The 20710-nt window shown below is 32.4% G+C and overlaps 3 pseudogenes; all 3 read right to left on the reverse strand.

Annotated features, from left to right (window-relative positions):
- Nucleotides 1-2547: 2547 nt before the first annotated feature.
- LOC146006148 (U2 spliceosomal RNA) lies at nucleotides 2548-2683 on the reverse strand (annotated as a pseudogene).
- A 6803-nt stretch (nucleotides 2684-9486) lies between these two features.
- LOC146006149 (U2 spliceosomal RNA) lies at nucleotides 9487-9622 on the reverse strand (annotated as a pseudogene).
- A 5464-nt stretch (nucleotides 9623-15086) lies between these two features.
- Nucleotides 15087-15222, reverse strand: LOC146006135 (U2 spliceosomal RNA; annotated as a pseudogene).
- Between the last annotated feature and the right edge of the window lie 5488 nt (nucleotides 15223-20710).

Genomic DNA, 20710 nt, shown 5'->3' on the forward strand with positions numbered 1-20710 from the left:
CCACATAAAGCAAAATAAAACAACATTAGCAACATAAAACTACATAACCTGCATAAAAAAACATAAATCAACACAAAAACCATAACACAACATAAACAACATAAAAATCTGCAACCGAATAAATTATCACAAATTATCACAAATTAACATAAATTAACATAAATTAACATAAATTATAGTAATTTCAATGAAAGCAAAATGACCTAAATAACACCACATAAAGTCACATAAGCAACATAAAACTACATAAACTGCATAAAAATACATAAAGCAACACAAAATAACATAAAGCAACACAAACAACATAAAAATCTGAAACCACATAAATTATCATAAATTTACGTAAATTAACATAATTAACATAAATTAACAAAAATTGTAGGAAGTTTAATGAAAGCAAAAGGACCAACATAACACCACATAAAGCAAAATAAAACAACATTAGCAACATAAAACTACATAACCTGCATAAAAAAACATAAATCAACACAAAAACCATAACACAACATAAACAACATAAAAATCTGCAACCGAATAAATTATCACAAATTATCATAAATTAACATAAATTAACATAAATTAACATAAATTAACATAAATTATAGTAATTTCAATTAAAGCAAAATGACCTAAATAACACCACATAAAGTCATATAAGCAACATAAAACTATGTAAACTGCATAAAAATACATGAAGCAACACAAAATAACATAAAGCAACACAAACAACATAAAAATCTGAAACCGCATTATCACAAATTTACATAATTTTACATAAATTTACATAAATTTACATACATTAACATAGATTAACATAGATTGTAGTAGTTTTCTGAAAGCAAAAGGACCTAAATAACACCACATAAAGCCACATGAGCAACATAAAACTACATAAACTGCATAAAAACACATGAAGCTACACAAAATAACATAAAGCAACACAAACAACATAAAAATCGGAAACCGCATAGATGATCATAAATTTACATAAATTAACACAAATTAACATACATTAACATAAATTGTAGTAATTTTTCTGAAAGCAAAAGGACCAACATAACACCATATAAAGCAACATAAGCAACATAAACAACCTAAAACTACATAAACTGCATAAAAAAACTTGAAGCAACACAAAATAACATAAAGCAACCCAAACAACATAAAAATCTGAAACCGCATAAATTATCATAAATTAACATATATTATCATAAATTAACATACATAATAGTAACTTCAATGAAAGCAAAATGACCAAAATAACACCACAGAAAGCAACATAAAACAACATTAGCAACATAAAAATACATAACCTGCATAAAAAACATAAAGCAACACAAAGGCCCTTATTCAGATATTATCGCAGTACAAATTTGTTCTCAAAATAGGCAAAACCATATGCACTGCATGTGGGGCAGATGAGTTTGAAGAAACTCAGGAGACCGAGGTGTGCTCCCTACCACCAGTGCTGTGCCTAAACATGTGCAAAGGGGGCCGTGCTATCGAATGGGCTTATCTCCCGAAGGAGACGGGCCCCGTTTTTCCCTTAACCCCTCTCAACCATAAGGCCGAAGAGGGGAAAATAGGGAACGGTGGGTCCTCTTTACCGAAGCTTAGAGAGAACCTCTTTCCTCAACCCCCGGAAGGGTTAGGACGGTGGGTCCTCCGCACCCGAAGGTTTGGAGAGACCCTCAGTGGACTTCCTTCCACCTTGCGGCTCAGGGTCGGCCTCGGGGGGACCGCAGCTCTCCCCAAAAGGCGAGAGCTTTGGCACGTTGGGGAAATGGAAGGCCCGCAAGGGTCGACCACACAACCCAAAAAAACGTAACAAACTACAGAAAACAGAAAACGTGAAAAGTGCATGAACGTGAGAAGAAGAGAAATAAATAATAAAGAGGACCCCAGCCAGAGGGCTGGGGTGGGGGTGTGAAAAATTGTCCTACCCCATCCAAAATGACGAGGTAAGGACGTGAAGCACTAACCTAGAGGGAAGTGCGCAGTGCTAGTGCCATACTAGTGCATGGTGATTTTGGGATCACCCGTGCATGTTCGGCACCCCCGAGTTTCCCAGGGGGCACAGTGCAGCCTCGGACTCCAAGCAGCCGACCGATCAGCGTCCGACCAAGTCTTTCTCTGCTCCCATCATAGGGCACTTTCCAGCCCCTGGCATGGGAATGGGTACTCCACTGGGCTTTTCGAAAGACTCCCTTAGGGGCTGCACCCCCCTCAGAAGAGCAATCTAGTCAGTCTCAGTGTTTCTCCGATCCCAAGCTGGGCCTTTCGCGGTCTCCCCATCAGAGGCTACGAACCTCTAGAACAGGAGCCATCTACTCAGTCCCAGCCTTTCTCCGCTCCTTGGGAATGGATACTAGACTGAGCCTTTCGCTGACTCATCCTTCCGGGGCTACGAACCCCGTCAAGAGAGTCAAACTACTAGGCTTAGTGTTTCTCCCCCCTCTTACCAGTGGATTTAAGGAAACAACACCTCCTACCAAAGGCAGAGGTGAAGGTACTCAGCCAGACTTTTCACCACTCCCAGGCAAAAAAGAGGGGTCCCACACCCTCCGCCCATCAGAGCAGCTACTCAGTCCAGCCTTTCTCTATTCTCTGCCAGAGGCCAGTCCATACCCACTGATTAGAACAGATACTACACTTGATCTTAGCCAAAAGGCTGAGATAACATGTGCAGAGAGAGTTACATTTGGGTGGGGTGTGTTGAAACTGAAATCTAAATTGCAGTGTAAACATAATGCAGCCAGTATTTATCCTGCACAGAAACAAAATAACTCACACAAATCTAACTCTCTCTTTACAAGTTACATCTGCCCCACCTGCTGTGCACATGGTTTTTCCCATTTTGAGAACAAATTTGTACTGTGATCAGATCTGAATAAGGGCCAAAAAAACATACAGTAACACAAACAACATAAAAATATGAAACCGCATAAATTATAATAAATTATCATAAATTGTCATAAATTAACATAAATGAACATACATTAACATAAATTAACATAAATTAACATAAATTGTAGTAAGTTTAATGAAAGCAAAAGGACCAACATAACACCACATAAAGCAACATAAAATAACATTAGTAACATAAAACTACATAACCTGCATAAAAAACATAAAGCAACACAAAAACCATAACACAACATAAACCACATAAAAATATGCAACCGCATAAATTATCATAAATTATCATAAATTATCATAAATTAACATAAATTATAGTAATTTCAATGAAAGCAAAATGACCTAAATAACACCACATAAAGTCACATAAGCAACATAAAACTACATAAACTGCATAAAAATATATAAAGCAACACAAAATAACATAAAGCAACACAAACAACATAAAAATCTGAAACCACATACATTATCATAAATTTACATAAATTAACATACATTAACATAAATTAACAGAAATTGTAGGAAGTTTAATGAAAGCAAAAGGACCAACATAACACCACATAAAGCAAAATAAAACAACATTAGCAACATAAAACTACATAACCTGCATAAAAAAACATAAAGCAACACAAAGGCCCTTATTCGGATATTATCGCAGTACAAATTTGTTCTCAAAATAGGCAAAACCATATGCACTGCATGTGGGGCAGATGAGTTTGAAGAAACTCAGGAGCCCGAGGTGTGCTCCCTACCACCAGTGCTGTGCCTAAACACGTGCATAGTAATTTCAATGAAAGCAAAATGACCTTAATAACACCACATAAAGTCACATAAGCAACATAAAACTACATAAACTGCATACAAATACATGAAGCAACACAAAATAACATAAAGCAACACAAACAACATAAAAATCTGAAACCACATAAATTAGCATAAATTTACATAAATTAACATACATTAACATAAATTAACAGAAATTGTAGGAAGTTTAATGAAAGCAAAAGGACCAACATAACACCACATAAAGCAAAATAAAACAACATTAGCAACATAAAACTACATAACCTGCATAAAAAAAAACATAAATCAACACAAAAACCATAACAAAACATAAACAACATAAAAATCTGCAACCGCATAAATTATCATAAATTATCATAAATTAACATAAATGAACATAAATTATAGTAATTTCAATGAAAGCAAAATGACCTAAATAACACCACATAAAGTCACATAAGCAACATAAAACTACATAAACTGCATAAAAATACATAAAGCAACACAAAATAACATAAAGCAACACAAACAACATAAAAATCTGAAACCACATAAATTATCATAAATTTACATAAATTAACATACATTAACATAAATTAACATAAATTGTAGGAAGTTTAATGAAAGCCAAAGGACCAACATAACACCACATAAAGCAAAATAAAACAACATTAGCAAGATAAAACTACATAACCTGCATAAAAAAACATAAATCAACACAAAAACCATAACAAAACATAAACAACATAAAAATCTGCAACCGCATGAATTATCATAAATTATCATAAATTAACATAAATTAACATAAATTATAGTAATTTCAATGAAAGCAAAATGACCTAAATAACACCACATAAAGTCACATAAGCAACATAAAACTACGTAAACTGTATAAAAATACATGAAGCAACACAAAATAACATAAAGCAACACAAACAACATAAAAATCTGAAACCACATAAATTATCATAAATTATCATACATTATCATAAATTTTCATAAATTAACATAAATTAACATAAAGTAACATAAATTATAGTAATTTCAATGAAAGCAAAATGACCTAAATAACACCACATAAAGTCACATAAGCAACATAAAACTACATAAACTGCATAAAAATACATAAAGCAACACAAAATAACATAAAGCAACACAAACAACATAAAAATCTGAAACCACATAAATTATCATAAATTTACGTAAATTAACATAATTAACATAAATTAACAAAAATTGTAGGAAGTTTAATGAAAGCAAAAGGACCAACATAACACCACATAAAGCAAAATAAAACAACATTAGCAACATAAAACTACATAACCTGCATAAAAAAACATAAATCAACACAAAAACCATAACACAACATAAACAACATAAAAATCTGCAACCGAATAAATTATCACAAATTATCACAAATTAACATAAATTAACATAAATTAACATAAATTAACATAAATTAACATACATTATAGTAATTTCAATGAAAGCAAAATGACCTAAATAACACCACATAAAGTCACATAAGCAACATAAAACTACATAAACTGCATAAAAATACATAAAGCAACACAAAATAACATAAAGCAACACAAACAACATAAAAATCTGAAACCACATAAATTATCATAAATTTACGTAAATTAACATACATTAACATAAATTAACAAAAATTGTAGGAAGTTTAATGAAAGCAAAAGGACCAACATAACACCACATAAAGCAAAATAAAACAACATTAGCAACATAAAACTACATAACCTGCATAAAAAAACATAAAGCAACACAAAGGCCCTTATTCGGATATTATCGCAGTACAAATTTGTTCTCAAAATAGGCAAAACCATATGCACTGCATGTGGGGCAGATGAGTTTGAAGAAACTCAGGAGCCCGAGGTGTGCTCCCTACCACCAGTGCTGTGCCTAAACACGTGCATAGTAATTTCAATGAAAGCAAAATGACCTTAATAACACCACATAAAGTCACATAAGCAACATAAAACTACATAAACTGCATACAAATACATGAAGCAACACAAAATAACATAAAGCAACACAAACAACATAAAAATCTGAAACCACATAAATTAGCATAAATTTACATAAATTAACATACATTAACATAAATTAACAGAAATTGTAGGAAGTTTAATGAAAGCAAAAGGACCAACATAACACCACATAAAGCAAAATAAAACAACATTAGCAACATAAAACTACATAACCTGCATAAAAAAAACATAAATCAACACAAAAACCATAACAAAACATAAACAACATAAAAATCTGCAACCGCATAAATTATCATAAATTATCATAAATTAACATAAATGAACATAAATTATAGTAATTTCAATGAAAGCAAAATGACCTAAATAATACCACATAAAGTCACATAAGCAACATAAAACTACATAAACTGCATAAAAATACATAAAGCAACACAAAATAACATAAAGCAACACAAACAACATAAAAATCTGAAACCACATAAATTATCATAAATTTACATAAATTAACATACATTAACATAAATGAACATAAATTGTAGGAAGTTTAATGAAAGCCAAAGGACCAACATAACACCACATAAAGCAAAATAAAACAACATTAGCAACATAAAACTACATAACCTGCATAAAAAAACATAAATCAACACAAAAACCATAACAAAACATAAACAACATAAAAATCTGCAACCGCATAAATTATCATAAATTATCATACATTAACATAAATTAACATAAATTATAGTAATTTCAATGAAGGCAAAATGACCTAAATAACACCACATAAAGTCACATAAGCAACATAAAACTACATAAACTGCATAAAAATATATAAAGCAACACAAAATAACATAAAGCAACACAAACAACATAAAAATCTGAAACCACATAAATTATCATAAATTATCATACATTATCATAAATTTTCATAAATTAACATAAATTAACATAAAGTAACATAAATTATAGTAATTTCAATGAAAGCAAAATGACCTAAATAACACCACATAAAGTCACATAAGCAACATAAAACTACATAAACTGCATAAAAATACATAAAGCAACACAAAATAACATAAAGCAACACAAACAACATAAAAATCTGAAACCACATAAATTATCATAAATTTACGTAAATTAACATAATTAACATAAATTAACAAAAATTGTAGGAAGTTTAATGAAAGCAAAAGGACCAACATAACACCACATAAAGCAAAATAAAACAACATTAGCAACATAAAACTACATAACCTGCATAAAAAAACATAAATCAACACAAAAACCATAACACAACATAAACAACATAAAAATCTGCAACCGAATAAAGTATCACAAATTATCACAAATTAACATAAATTAACATAAATTAACATAAATTAACATAAATTATAGTAATTTCAATGAAAGCAAAATGACCTAAATAACACCACATAAAGTCACATAAGCAACATAAAACTACATAAACTGCATAAAAATACATAAAGCAACACAAAATAACATAAAGCAACACAAACAACATAAAAATCTGAAACCACATAAATTATCATAAATTTACGTAAATTAACATACATTAACATAAATTAACAAAAATTGTAGGAAGTTTAATGAAAGCAAAAGGACCAACATAACACCACATAAAGCAAAATAAAACAACATTAGCAACATAAAACTACATAACCTGCATAAAAAAACATAAATCAACACAAAAACCATAACACAACATAAACAACATAAAAATCTGCAACCGAATAAATTATCACAAATTATCACAAATTATCATAAATTAACATAAATTAACATAAATTAACATAAATTAACATAAATTATAGTAATTTCAATTAAAGCAAAATGACCTAAATAACACCACATAAAGTCATATAAGCAACATAAAACTATGTAAACTGCATAAAAATACATGAAGCAACACAAAATAACATAAAGCAACACAAACAACATAAAAATCTGAAACCGCATTATCACAAATTTACATAATTTTACATACATTTACATAAATTTACATACATTAACATAGATTAACATAGATTAACATAGATTGTAGTAGTTTTCTGAAAGCAAAAGGACCTAAATAACACCACATAAAGCCACATGAGCAACATAAAACTACATAAACTGCATAAAAACACATGAAGCTACACAAAATAACATAAAGCAACACAAACAACATAAAAATCGGAAACCGCATAGATGATCATAAATTTACATAAATTAACACAAATTAACATACATTAACATAAATTGTAGTAATTTTTCTGAAAGCAAAAGGACCAACATAACACCATATAAAGCAACATAAACAACCTAAAACTACATAAACTGCATAAAAAAACTTGAAGCAACACAAAATAACATAAAGCAACCCAAACAACATAAAAATCTGAAACCGCATAAATTATCATAAATTAACATATATTATCATAAATTAACATACATAATAGTAACTTCAATGAAAGCAAAATGACCAAAATAACACCACAGAAAGCAACATAAAACAACATTAGCAACATAAAAATACATAACCTGCATAAAAAACATAAAGCAACACAAAGGCCCTTATTCAGATATTATCGCAGTACAAATTTGTTCTCAAAATAGGCAAAACCATATGCACTGCATGTGGGGCAGATGAGTTTGAAGAAACTCAGGAGACCGAGGTGTGCTCCCTACCACCAGTGCTGTGCCTAAACATGTGCAAAGGGGGCCGTGCTATCGAATGGGCTTATCTCCCGAAGGAGACGGGCCCCGTTTTTCCCTTAACCCCTCTCAACCATAAGGCCGAAGAGGGGAAAATAGGGAACGGTGGGTCCTCTTTACCGAAGCTTAGAGAGAACCTCTTTCCTCAACCCCCGGAAGGGTTAGGACGGTGGGTCCTCCGCACCCGAAGGTTTGGAGAGACCCTCAGTGGACTTCCTTCCACCTTGCGGCTCAGGGTCGGCCTCGGGGGGACCGCAGCTCTCCCCAAAAGGCGAGAGCTTTGGCACGTTGGGGAAATGGAAGGCCCGTAAGGGTCGACCACACAACCCAAAAAAACGTAACAAACTACAGAAAACAGAAAACGTGAAAAGTGCATGAACGTGAGAAGAAGAGAAATAAATAATAAAGAGGACCCCAGCCAGAGGGCCGGGGTGGGGGTGTGAAAAATTGTCCTACCCCATCCAAAATGACGAGGTAAGGACGTGAAGCACTAACCTAGAGGGAAGTGCGCAGTGCTAGTGCCATACTAGTGCATGGTGATTTTGGGATCACCCGTGCATGTTCGGCACCCCCGAGTTTCCCAGGGGGCACAGTGCAGCCTTGGACTCCAAGCAGCCGACCGATCAGCGTCCGACCAAGTCTTTCTCTGCTCCCATCATAGGGCACTTTCCAGCCCCTGGCATGGGAATGGGTACTCCACTGGGCTTTTCGAAAGACTCCCTTAGGGGCTGCACCCCCCTCAGAAGAGCAATCTAGTCAGTCTCAGTGTTTCTCCGATCCCAAGCTGGGCCTTTCGCGGTCTCCCCATCAGAGGCTACGAACCTCTAGAACAGGAGCCATCTACTCAGTCCCAGCCTTTCTCCGCTCCTTGGGAATGGATACTAGACTGAGCCTTTCGCTGACTCATCCTTCCGGGGCTACGAACCCCGTCAAGAGAGTCAAACTACTAGGCTTAGTGTTTCTCCCCCCTCTTACCAGTGGATTTAAGGAAACAACACCTCCTACCAAAGGCAGAGGTGAAGGTACTCAGCCAGACTTTTCACCACTCCCAGGCAAAAAAGAGGGGTCCCACACCCTCCGCCCATCAGAGCAGCTACTCAGTCCAGCCTTTCTCTATTCTCTGCCAGAGGCCAGTCCATACCCACTGATTAGAACAGATACTACACTTGATCTTAGCCAAAAGGCTGAGATAACATGTGCAGAGAGAGTTACATTTGGGTGGGGTGTGTTGAAACTGAAATCTAAATTGCAGTGTAAACATAATGCAGCCAGTATTTATCCTGCACAGAAACAAAATAACTCACACAAATCTAACTCTCTCTTTACAAGTTACATCTGCCCCACCTGCTGTGCACATGGTTTTTCCCATTTTGAGAACAAATTTGTACTGTGATCAGATCTGAATAAGGGCCAAAAAAACATACAGTAACACAAACAACATAAAAATATGAAACCGCATAAATTATAATAAATTATCATAAATTGTCATAAATTAACATAAATGAACATACATTAACATAAATTAACATAAATTAACATAAATTGTAGTAAGTTTAATGAAAGCAAAAGGACCAACATAACACCACATAAAGCAACATAAAATAACATTAGTAACATAAAACTACATAACCTGCATAAAAAACATAAAGCAACACAAAAACCATAACACAACATAAACCACATAAAAATATGCAACCGCATAAATTATCATAAATTATCATAAATTATCATAAATTAACATAAATTATAGTAATTTCAATGAAAGCAAAATGACCTAAATAACACCACATAAAGTCACATAAGCAACATAAAACTACATAAACTGCATAAAAATACATAAAGCAACACAAAATAACATAAAGCAACACAAACAACATAAAAATCTGAAACCACATAAATTATCATAAATTTACGTAAATTAACATAATTAACATAAATTAACAAAAATTGTAGGAAGTTTAATGAAAGCAAAAGGACCAACATAACACCACATAAAGCAAAATAAAACAACATTAGCAACATAAAACTACATAACCTGCATAAAAAAAACATAAATCAACACAAAAACCATAACAAAACATAAACAACATAAAAATCTGCAACCGCATAAATTATCATAAATTATCATAAATTAACATAAATTAACATAAATTATAGTAATTTCAATGAAAGCAAAATGACCTAAATAACACCACATAAAGTCACATAAGCAACATAAAACTACATAAACTGCATAAAAATACATAAAGCAACACAAAATAACATAAAGCAACACAAACAACATAAAAATCTGAAACCACATAAATTATCATAAATTTACATAAATTAACATACATTAACATAAATTAACATAAATTGTAGGAAGTTTAATGAAAGCCAAAGGACCAACATAACACCACATAAAGCAAAATAAAACAACATTAGCAACATAAAACTACATAACCTGCATAAAAAAACATAAATCAACACAAAAACCATAACAAAAAATAAACAACATAAAAATCTGCAACCGCATGAATTATCATAAATTATCATAAATTAACATAAATTAACATAAATTATAGTAATTTCAATGAAAGCAAAATGACCTAAATAACACCACATAAAGTCACATAAGCAACATAAAACTACGTAAACTGTATAAAAATACATGAAGCAACACAAAATAACATAAAGCAACACAAACAACATAAAAATCTGAAACCACATAAATTATCATAAATTATCATACATTATCATAAATTTTCATAAATTAACATAAATTAACATAAAGTAACATAAATTATAGTAATTTCAATGAAAGCAAAATGACCTAAATAACACCACATAAAGTCACATAAGCAACATAAAACTACATAAACTGCATAAAAATACATAAAGCAACACAAAATAACATAAAGCAACACAAACAACATAAAAATCTGAAACCACATAAATTATCATAAATTTACGTAAATTAACATAATTAACATAAATTAACAAAAATTGTAGGAAGTTTAATGAAAGCAAAATGACCAACATAACACCACATAAAGCAAAATAAAACAACATTAGCAACATAAAACTACATAACCTGCATAAAAAAAACATAAATCAACACAAAAACCATAACACAACATAAACAACATAAAAATCTGCAACCGAATAAATTATCACAAATTATCATAAATTAACATAAATTAACATACATTAACATAAATTAACATAAATTATCATAAATTAACATAAATTATAGTAATTTCAATGAAAGCAAAATGACCTAAATAATACCACATAAAGTCACATAAGCAACATAAAACTACATAAACTGCATAAAAATACATAAAGCAACACAAAATAACATAAAGCAACACAAACAACATAAAAATCTGAAACCACATAAATTATCATAAATTTACATAAATTAACATACATTAACATAAATGAACATAAATTGTAGGAAGTTTAATGAAAGCCAAAGGACCAACATAACACCACATAAAGCAAAATAAAACAACATTAGCAACATAAAACTACATAACCTGCATAAAAAAACATAAATCAACACAAAAACCATAACAAAACATAAACAACATAAAAATCTGCAACCGCATAAATTATCATAAATTATCATACATTAACATAAATTAACATAAATTATAGTAATTTCAATGAAAGCAAAATGACCTAAATAACACCACATAAAGTCACATAAGCAACATAAAACTACATAAACTGCATAAAAATATATAAAGCAACACAAAATAACATAAAGCAACACAAACAACATAAAAATCTGAAACCACATAAATTATCATAAATTATCATACATTATCATAAATTTTCATAAATTAACATAAATTAACATAAAGTAACATAAATTATAGTAATTTCAATGAAAGCAAAATGACCTAAATAACACCACATAAAGTCACATAAGCAACATAAAACTACATAAACTGCATAAAAATACATAAAGCAACACAAAATAACATAAAGCAACACAAACAACATAAAAATCTGAAACCACATAAATTATCATAAATTTACGTAAATTAACATAATTAACATAAATTAACAAAAATTGTAGGAAGTTTAATGAAAGCAAAAGGACCAACATAACACCACATAAAGCAAAATAAAACAACATTAGCAACATAAAACTACATAACCTGCATAAAAAAACATAAATCAACACAAAAACCATAACACAACATAAACAACATAAAAATCTGCAACCGAATAAATTATCACAAATTATCACAAATTAACATAAATTAACATAAATTAACATAAATTATAGTAATTTCAATGAAAGCAAAATGACCTAAATAACACCACATAAAGTCACATAAGCAACATAAAACTACATAAACTGCATAAAAATACATAAAGCAACACAAAATAACATAAAGCAACACAAACAACATAAAAATCTGAAACCACATAAATTATCATAAATTTACGTAAATTAACATAATTAACATAAATTAACAAAAATTGTAGGAAGTTTAATGAAAGCAAAAGGACCAACATAACACCACATAAAGCAAAATAAAACAACATTAGCAACATAAAACTACATAACCTGCATAAAAAAACATAAATCAACACAAAAACCATAACACAACATAAACAACATAAAAATCTGCAACCGAATAAATTATCACAAATTATCATAAATTAACATAAATTAACATAAATTAACATAAATTAACATAAATTATAGTAATTTCAATTAAAGCAAAATGACCTAAATAACACCACATAAAGTCATATAAGCAACATAAAACTATGTAAACTGCATAAAAATACATGAAGCAACACAAAATAACATAAAGCAACACAAACAACATAAAAATCTGAAACCGCATTATCACAAATTTACATAATTTTACATAAATTTACATAAATTTACATACATTAACATAGATTAACATAGATTAACATAGATTGTAGTAGTTTTCTGAAAGCAAAAGGACCTAAATAACACCACATAAAGCCACATGAGCAACATAAAACTACATAAACTGCATAAAAACACATGAAGCTACACAAAATAACATAAAGCAACACAAACAACATAAAAATCGGAAACCGCATAGATGATCATAAATTTACATAAATTAACACAAATTAACATACATTAACATAAATTGTAGTAATTTTTCTGAAAGCAAAAGGACCAACATAACACCATATAAAGCAACATAAGCAACATAAACAACCTAAAACTACATAAACTGCATAAAAAAACTTGAAGCAACACAAAATAACATAAAGCAACCCAAACAACATAAAAATCTGAAACCGCATAAATTATCATAAATTAACATATATTATCATAAATTAACATACATAATAGTAACTTCAATGAAAGCAAAATGACCAAAATAACACCACAGAAAGCAACATAAAACAACATTAGCAACATAAAAATACATAACCTGCATAAAAAACATAAAGCAACACAAAGGCCCTTATTCAGATATTATCGCAGTACAAATTTGTTCTCAAAATAGGCAAAACCATATGCACTGCATGTGGGGCAGATGAGTTTGAAGAAACTCAGGAGACCGAGGTGTGCTCCCTACCACCAGTGCTGTGCCTAAACATGTGCAAAGGGGGCCGTGCTATCGAATGGGCTTATCTCCCGAAGGAGACGGGCCCCGTTTTTCCCTTAACCCCTCTCAACCATAAGGCCGAAGAGGGGAAAATAGGGAACGGTGGGTCCTCTTTACCGAAGCTTAGAGAGAACCTCTTTCCTCAACCCCCGGAAGGGTTAGGACGGTGGGTCCTCCGCACCCGAAGGTTTGGAGAGACCCTCAGTGGACTTCCTTCCACCTTGCGGCTCAGGGTCGGCCTCGGGGGGACCGCAGCTCTCCCCAAAAGGCGAGAGCTTTGGCACGTTGGGGAAATGGAAGGCCCGTAAGGGTCGACCACACAACCCAAAAAAACGTAACAAACTACAGAAAACAGAAAACGTGAAAAGTGCATGAACGTGAGAAGAAGAGAAATAAATAATAAAGAGGACCCCAGCCAGAGGGCTGGGGTGGGGGTGTGAAAAATTGTCCTACCCCATCCAAAATGACGAGGTAAGGACGTGAAGCACTAACCTAGAGGGAAGTGCGCAGTGCTAGTGCCATACTAGTGCATGGTGATTTTGGGATCACCCGTGCATGTTCGGCACCCCCGAGTTTCCCAGGGGGCACAGTGCAGCCTCGGACTCCAAGCAGCCGACCGATCAGCGTCCGACCAAGTCTTTCTCTGCTCCCATCATAGGGCACTTTCCAGCCCCTGGCATGGGAATGGGTACTCCACTGGGCTTTTCGAAAGACTCCCTTAGGGGCTGCACCCCCCTCAGAAGAGCAATCTAGTCAGTCTCAGTGTTTCTCCGATCCCAAGCTGGGCCTTTCGCGGTCTCCCCATCAGAGGCTACGAACCTCTAGAACAGGAGCCATCTACTCAGTCCCAGCCTTTCTCCGCTCCTTGGGAATGGATACTAGACTGAGCCTTTCGCTGACTCATCCTTCCGGGGCTACGAACCCCGTCAAGAGAGTCAAACTACTAGGCTTAGTGTTTCTCCCCCCTCTTACCAGTGGATTTAAGGAAACAACACCTCCTACCAAAGGCAGAGGTGAAGGTACTCAGCCAGACTTTTCACCACTCCCAGGCAAAAAAGAGGGGTCCCACACCCTCCGCCCATCAGAGCAGCTACTCAGTCCAGCCTTTCTCTATTCTCTGCCAGAGGCCAGTCCATACCCACTGATTAGAACAGATACTACACTTGATCTTAGCCAAAAGGCTGAGATAACATGTGCAGAGAGAGTTACATTTGGGTGGGGTGTGTTGAAACTGAAATCTAAATTGCAGTGTAAACATAATGCAGCCAGTATTTATCCTGCACAGAAACAAAATAACTCACACAAATCTAACTCTCTCTTTACAAGTTACATCTGCCCCACCTGCTGTGCACATGGTTTTTCCCATTTTGAGAACAAATTTGTACTGTGATCAGATCTGAATAAGGGCCAAAAAAACATACAGTAACACAAACAACATAAAAATATGAAACCGCATAAATTATAATAAATTATCATAAATTGTCATAAATTAACATAAATGAACATACATTAACATAAATTAACATAAATTAACATAAATTGTAGTAAGTTTAATGAAAGCAAAAGGACCAACATAACACCACATAAAGCAACATAAAATAACATTAGTAACATAAAACTACATAACCTGCATAAAAAACATAAAGCAACACAAAAACCATAACACAACATAAACCACATAAAAATATGCAACCGCATAAATTATCATAAATTATCATAAATTATCATAAATTAACATAAATTATAGTAATTTCAATGAAAGCAAAATGACCTAAATAACACCACATAAAGTCACATAAGCAACATAAAACTACATAAACTGCATAAAAATATATAAAGCAACACAAAATAACATAAAGCAACACAAACAACATAAAAATCTGAAACCACATACATTATCATAAATTTACATAAATTAACATACATTAACATAAATTAACAGAAATTGTAGGAAGTTTAATGAAAGCAAAAGGACCAACATAACACCACATAAAGCAAAATAAAACAACATTAGCAACATAAAACTACATAACCTGCATAAAAAAACATAAAGCAACACAAAGGCCCTTATTCGGATATTATCGCAGTACAAATTTGTTCTCAAAATAGGCAAAACCATATGCACTGCATGTGGGGCAGATGAGTTTGAAGAAACTCAGGAGCCCGAGGTGTGCTCCCTACCACCAGTGCTGTGCCTAAACACGTGCATAGTAATTTCAATGAAAGCAAAATGACCTTAATAACACCACATAAAGTCACATAAGCAACATAAAACTACATAAACTGCATACAAATACATGAAGCAACACAAAATAACATAAAGCAACACAAACAACATAAAAATCTGAAACCACATAAATTAGCATAAATTTACATAAATTAACATACATTAACATAAATTAACAGAAATTGTAGGAAGTTTAATGAAAGCAAAAGGACCAACATAACACCACATAAAGCAAAATAAAACAACATTAGCAACATAAAACTACATAACCTGCATAAAAAAAAACATAAATCAACACAAAAACCATAACAAAACATAAACAACATAAAAATCTGCAACCGCATAAATTATCATAAATTATCATAAATTAACATAAATGAACATAAATTATAGTAATTTCAATGAAAGCAAAATGACCTAAATAACACCACATAAAGTCACATAAGCAACATAAAACTACATAAACTGCATAAAAATACATAAAGCAACACAAAATAACATAAAGCAACACAAACAACATAAAAATCTGAAACCACATAAATTATCATAAATTTACATAAATTAACATACATTAACATAAATTAACATAAATTGTAGGAAGTTTAATGAAAGCCAAAGGACCAACATAACACCACATAAAGCAAAATAAAACAACATTAGCAAGATAAAACTACATAACCTGCATAAAAAAACATAAATCAACACAAAAACCATAACAAAACATAAACAACATAAAAATCTGCAACCGCATGAATTATCATAAATTATCATAAATTAACATAAATTAACATAAATTATAGTAATTTCAATGAAAGCAAAATGACCTAAATAACACCACATAAAGTCACATAAGCAACATAAAACTACGTAAACTGTATAAAAATACATGAAGCAACACAAAATAACATAAAGCAACACAAACAACATAAAAATCTGAAACCACATAAATTATCATAAATTATCATACATTATCATAAATTTTCATAAATTAACATAAATTAACATAAAGTAACATAAATTATAGTAATTTCAATGAAAGCAAAATGACCTAAATAACACCACATAAAGTCACATAAGCAACATAAAACTACATAAACTGCATAAAAATACATAAAGCAACACAAAATAACATAAAGCAACACAAACAACATAAAAATCTGAAACCACATAAATTATCATAAATTTACGTAAATTAACATAATTAACATAAATTAACAAAAATTGTAGGAAGTTTAATGAAAGCAAAAGGACCAACATAACACCACATAAAGCAAAATAAAACAACATTAGCAACATAAAACTACATAACCTGCATAAAAAAACATAAATCAACACAAAAACCATAACACAACATAAACAACATAAAAATCTGCAACCGAATAAATTATCACAAATTATCACAAATTAACATAAATTAACATAAATTAACATAAATTAACATAAATTAACATACATTATAGTAATTTCAATGAAAGCAAAATGACCTAAATAACACCACATAAAGTCACATAAGCAACATAAAACTACATAAACTGCATAAAAATACATAAAGCAACACAAAATAACATAAAGCAACACAAACAACATAAAAATCTGAAACCACATAAATTATCATAAATTTACGTAAATTAACATACATTAACATAAATTAACAAAAATTGTAGGAAGTTTAATGAAAGCAAAAGGACCAACATAACACCACATAAAGCAAAATAAAACAACATTAGCAACATAAAACTACATAACCTGCATAAAAAAACATAAATCAACACAAAAACCATAACACAACATAAACAACATAAAAATCTGCAACCGAATAAATTATCACAAATTATCATAAATTAACATAAATTAACATAAATTAACATACATTATAGTAATTTCAATTAAAGCAAAATGACCTAAATAACACCACATAAAGTCATATAAGCAACATAAAACTATGTAAACTGCATAAAAATACATGAAGCAACACAAAATAACATAAAGCAACACAAACAACATAAAAATCTGAAACCGCATTAATTATCACAAATTAACATAAATTAACATAAATTAACATAAATTATAGTAATTTCAATGAAAGCAAAATGACCTAAATAACACCACATAAAGTCACATAAGCAACATAAAACTACATAAACTGCATAAAAATACATAAAGCAACACAAAATAACATAAAGCAACACAAACAACATAAAAATCTGAAACCACATAAATTATCATAAATTTACGTAAATTAACATACATTAACATAAATTAACAAAAATTGTAGGAAGTTTAATGAAAGCAAAAGGACCAACATAACACCACATAAAGCAAAATAAAACAACATTAGCAACATAAAACTACATAACCTGCATAAAAAAACATAAATCAACACAAAAACCATAACACAACATAAACAACATAAAAATCTGCAACCGAATAAATTATCACAAATTATCATAAATTATCATAAATTAACATAAATTAACATAAATTAACATAAATTATAGTAATTTCAATTAAACCCAAATGACCTAAATAACACCACATAAAGTCATATAAGCAACATAAAACTATGTAAACTGCATAAAAATACATGAAGCAACACAAAATAACATAAAGCAACACAAACAACATAAAAATCTGAAACCGCATTAATTATCACAAATTTACATAATTTTACATAAATTTACATAAATTTACATACATTAACATAGATTAACATAGATTAACATAGATTGTAGTAGTTTTCTGAAAGCAAAAGGACCTAAATAACACCACATAAAGCCACATGAGCAACATAAAACTACATAAACTGCATAAAAACACATGAAGCTACACAAAATAACATAAAGCAACACAAACAACATAAAAATCGGAAACCGCATAGATGATCATAAATTTACATAAATTAACACAAATTAACATACATTAACATAAATTGTAGTAATTTTTCTGAAAGCAAAAGGACCAACATAACACCATATAAAGCAACATAAGCAACATAAACAACCTAAAACTACATAAACTGCATAAAAAAACTTGAAGCAACACAAAATAACATAAAGCAACCCAAACAACATAAAAATCTGAAACCGCATAAATTATCATAAATTAACATATATTATCATAAATTAACATACATAATAGTAACTTCAATGAAAGCAAAATGACCAAAATAACAACACAGAAAGCAACATAAAACAACATTAGCAACATAAAAATACATAACCTGCATAAAAAACATAAAGCAACACAAAGGCCCTTATTCAGATATTATCGCAGTACAAATTTGTTCTCAAAATAGGCAAAACCATATGCACTGCATGTGGGGCAGATGAGTTTGAAGAAACTCAGGAGACCGAGGTGTGCTCCCTACCACCAGTGCTGTGCCTAAACATGTGCAAAGGGGGCCGTGCTATCGAATGGGCTTATCTCCCGAAGGAGACGGGCCCAGTTTTTCCCTTAACCCCTCTCAACCATAAGGCCGAAGAGGGGAAAATAGGGAACGGTGGGTCCTCTTTACCGAAGCTTAGAGAGAACCTCTTTCCTCAACCCCCGGAAGGGTTAGGACGGTGGGTCCTCCGCACCCGAAGGTTTGGAGAGACCCTCAGTGGACTTCCTTCCACCTTGCGGCTCAGGGTCGGCCTCGGGGGGACCGCAGCTCTCCCCAAAAGGCGAGAGCTTTGGCACGTTGGGGAAATGGAAGGCCCGTAAGGGTCGACCACACAACCCAAAAAAACGTAACAAACTACAGAAAACAGAAAACGTGAAAAGTGCATGAACGTGAGAAGAAGAGAAATAAATAATAAAGAGGACCCCAGCCAGAGGGCCGGGGTGGGGGTGTGAAAAATTGTCCTACCCCATCCAAAATGACGAGGTAAGGACGTGAAGCACTAACCTAGAGGGAAGTGCGCAGTGCTAGTGCCATACTAGTGCATGGTGATTTTGGGATCACCCGTGCATGTTCGGCACCCCCGAGTTTCCCAGGGGGCACAGTGCAGCCTCGGACTCCAAGCAGCCAACCGATCAGCGTCCGACCAAGTCTTTCTCTGCTCCCATCATAGGGCACTTTCCAGCCCCTGGCATGGGAATGGGTACTCCACTGGGCTTTTCAAAAGACTCCCTTAGGGGCTGCACCCCCCTCAGAAGAGCAATCTAGTCAGTCTCAGTGTTTCTCCGATCCCAAGCTGGGCCTTTCGCGGTCTCCCCATCAGAGGCTACGAACCTCTAGAACAGGAGCCATCTACTCAGTCCCAGCCTTTCTCCGCTCCTTGGGAATGGATACTAGACTGAGCCTTTCGCTGGCTCATCCTTCCGGGGCTACGAACCCCGTCAAGAGAGTCAAACTACTAGGCTTAGTGTTTCTCCCCCCTCTTACCAGTGGATTTAAGGAAACAACACCTCCTACCAAAGGCAGAGGTGAAGGTACTCAGCCAGACTTTTCACCACTCCCAGGCAAAAAA

This window comes from Crinia signifera, chromosome 5 (genome assembly GCF_055691185.1).
Source record: "Crinia signifera chromosome 5, ASM5569118v1, whole genome shotgun sequence".
Lineage (NCBI taxonomy): Eukaryota > Metazoa > Chordata > Amphibia > Anura > Myobatrachidae > Crinia > Crinia signifera.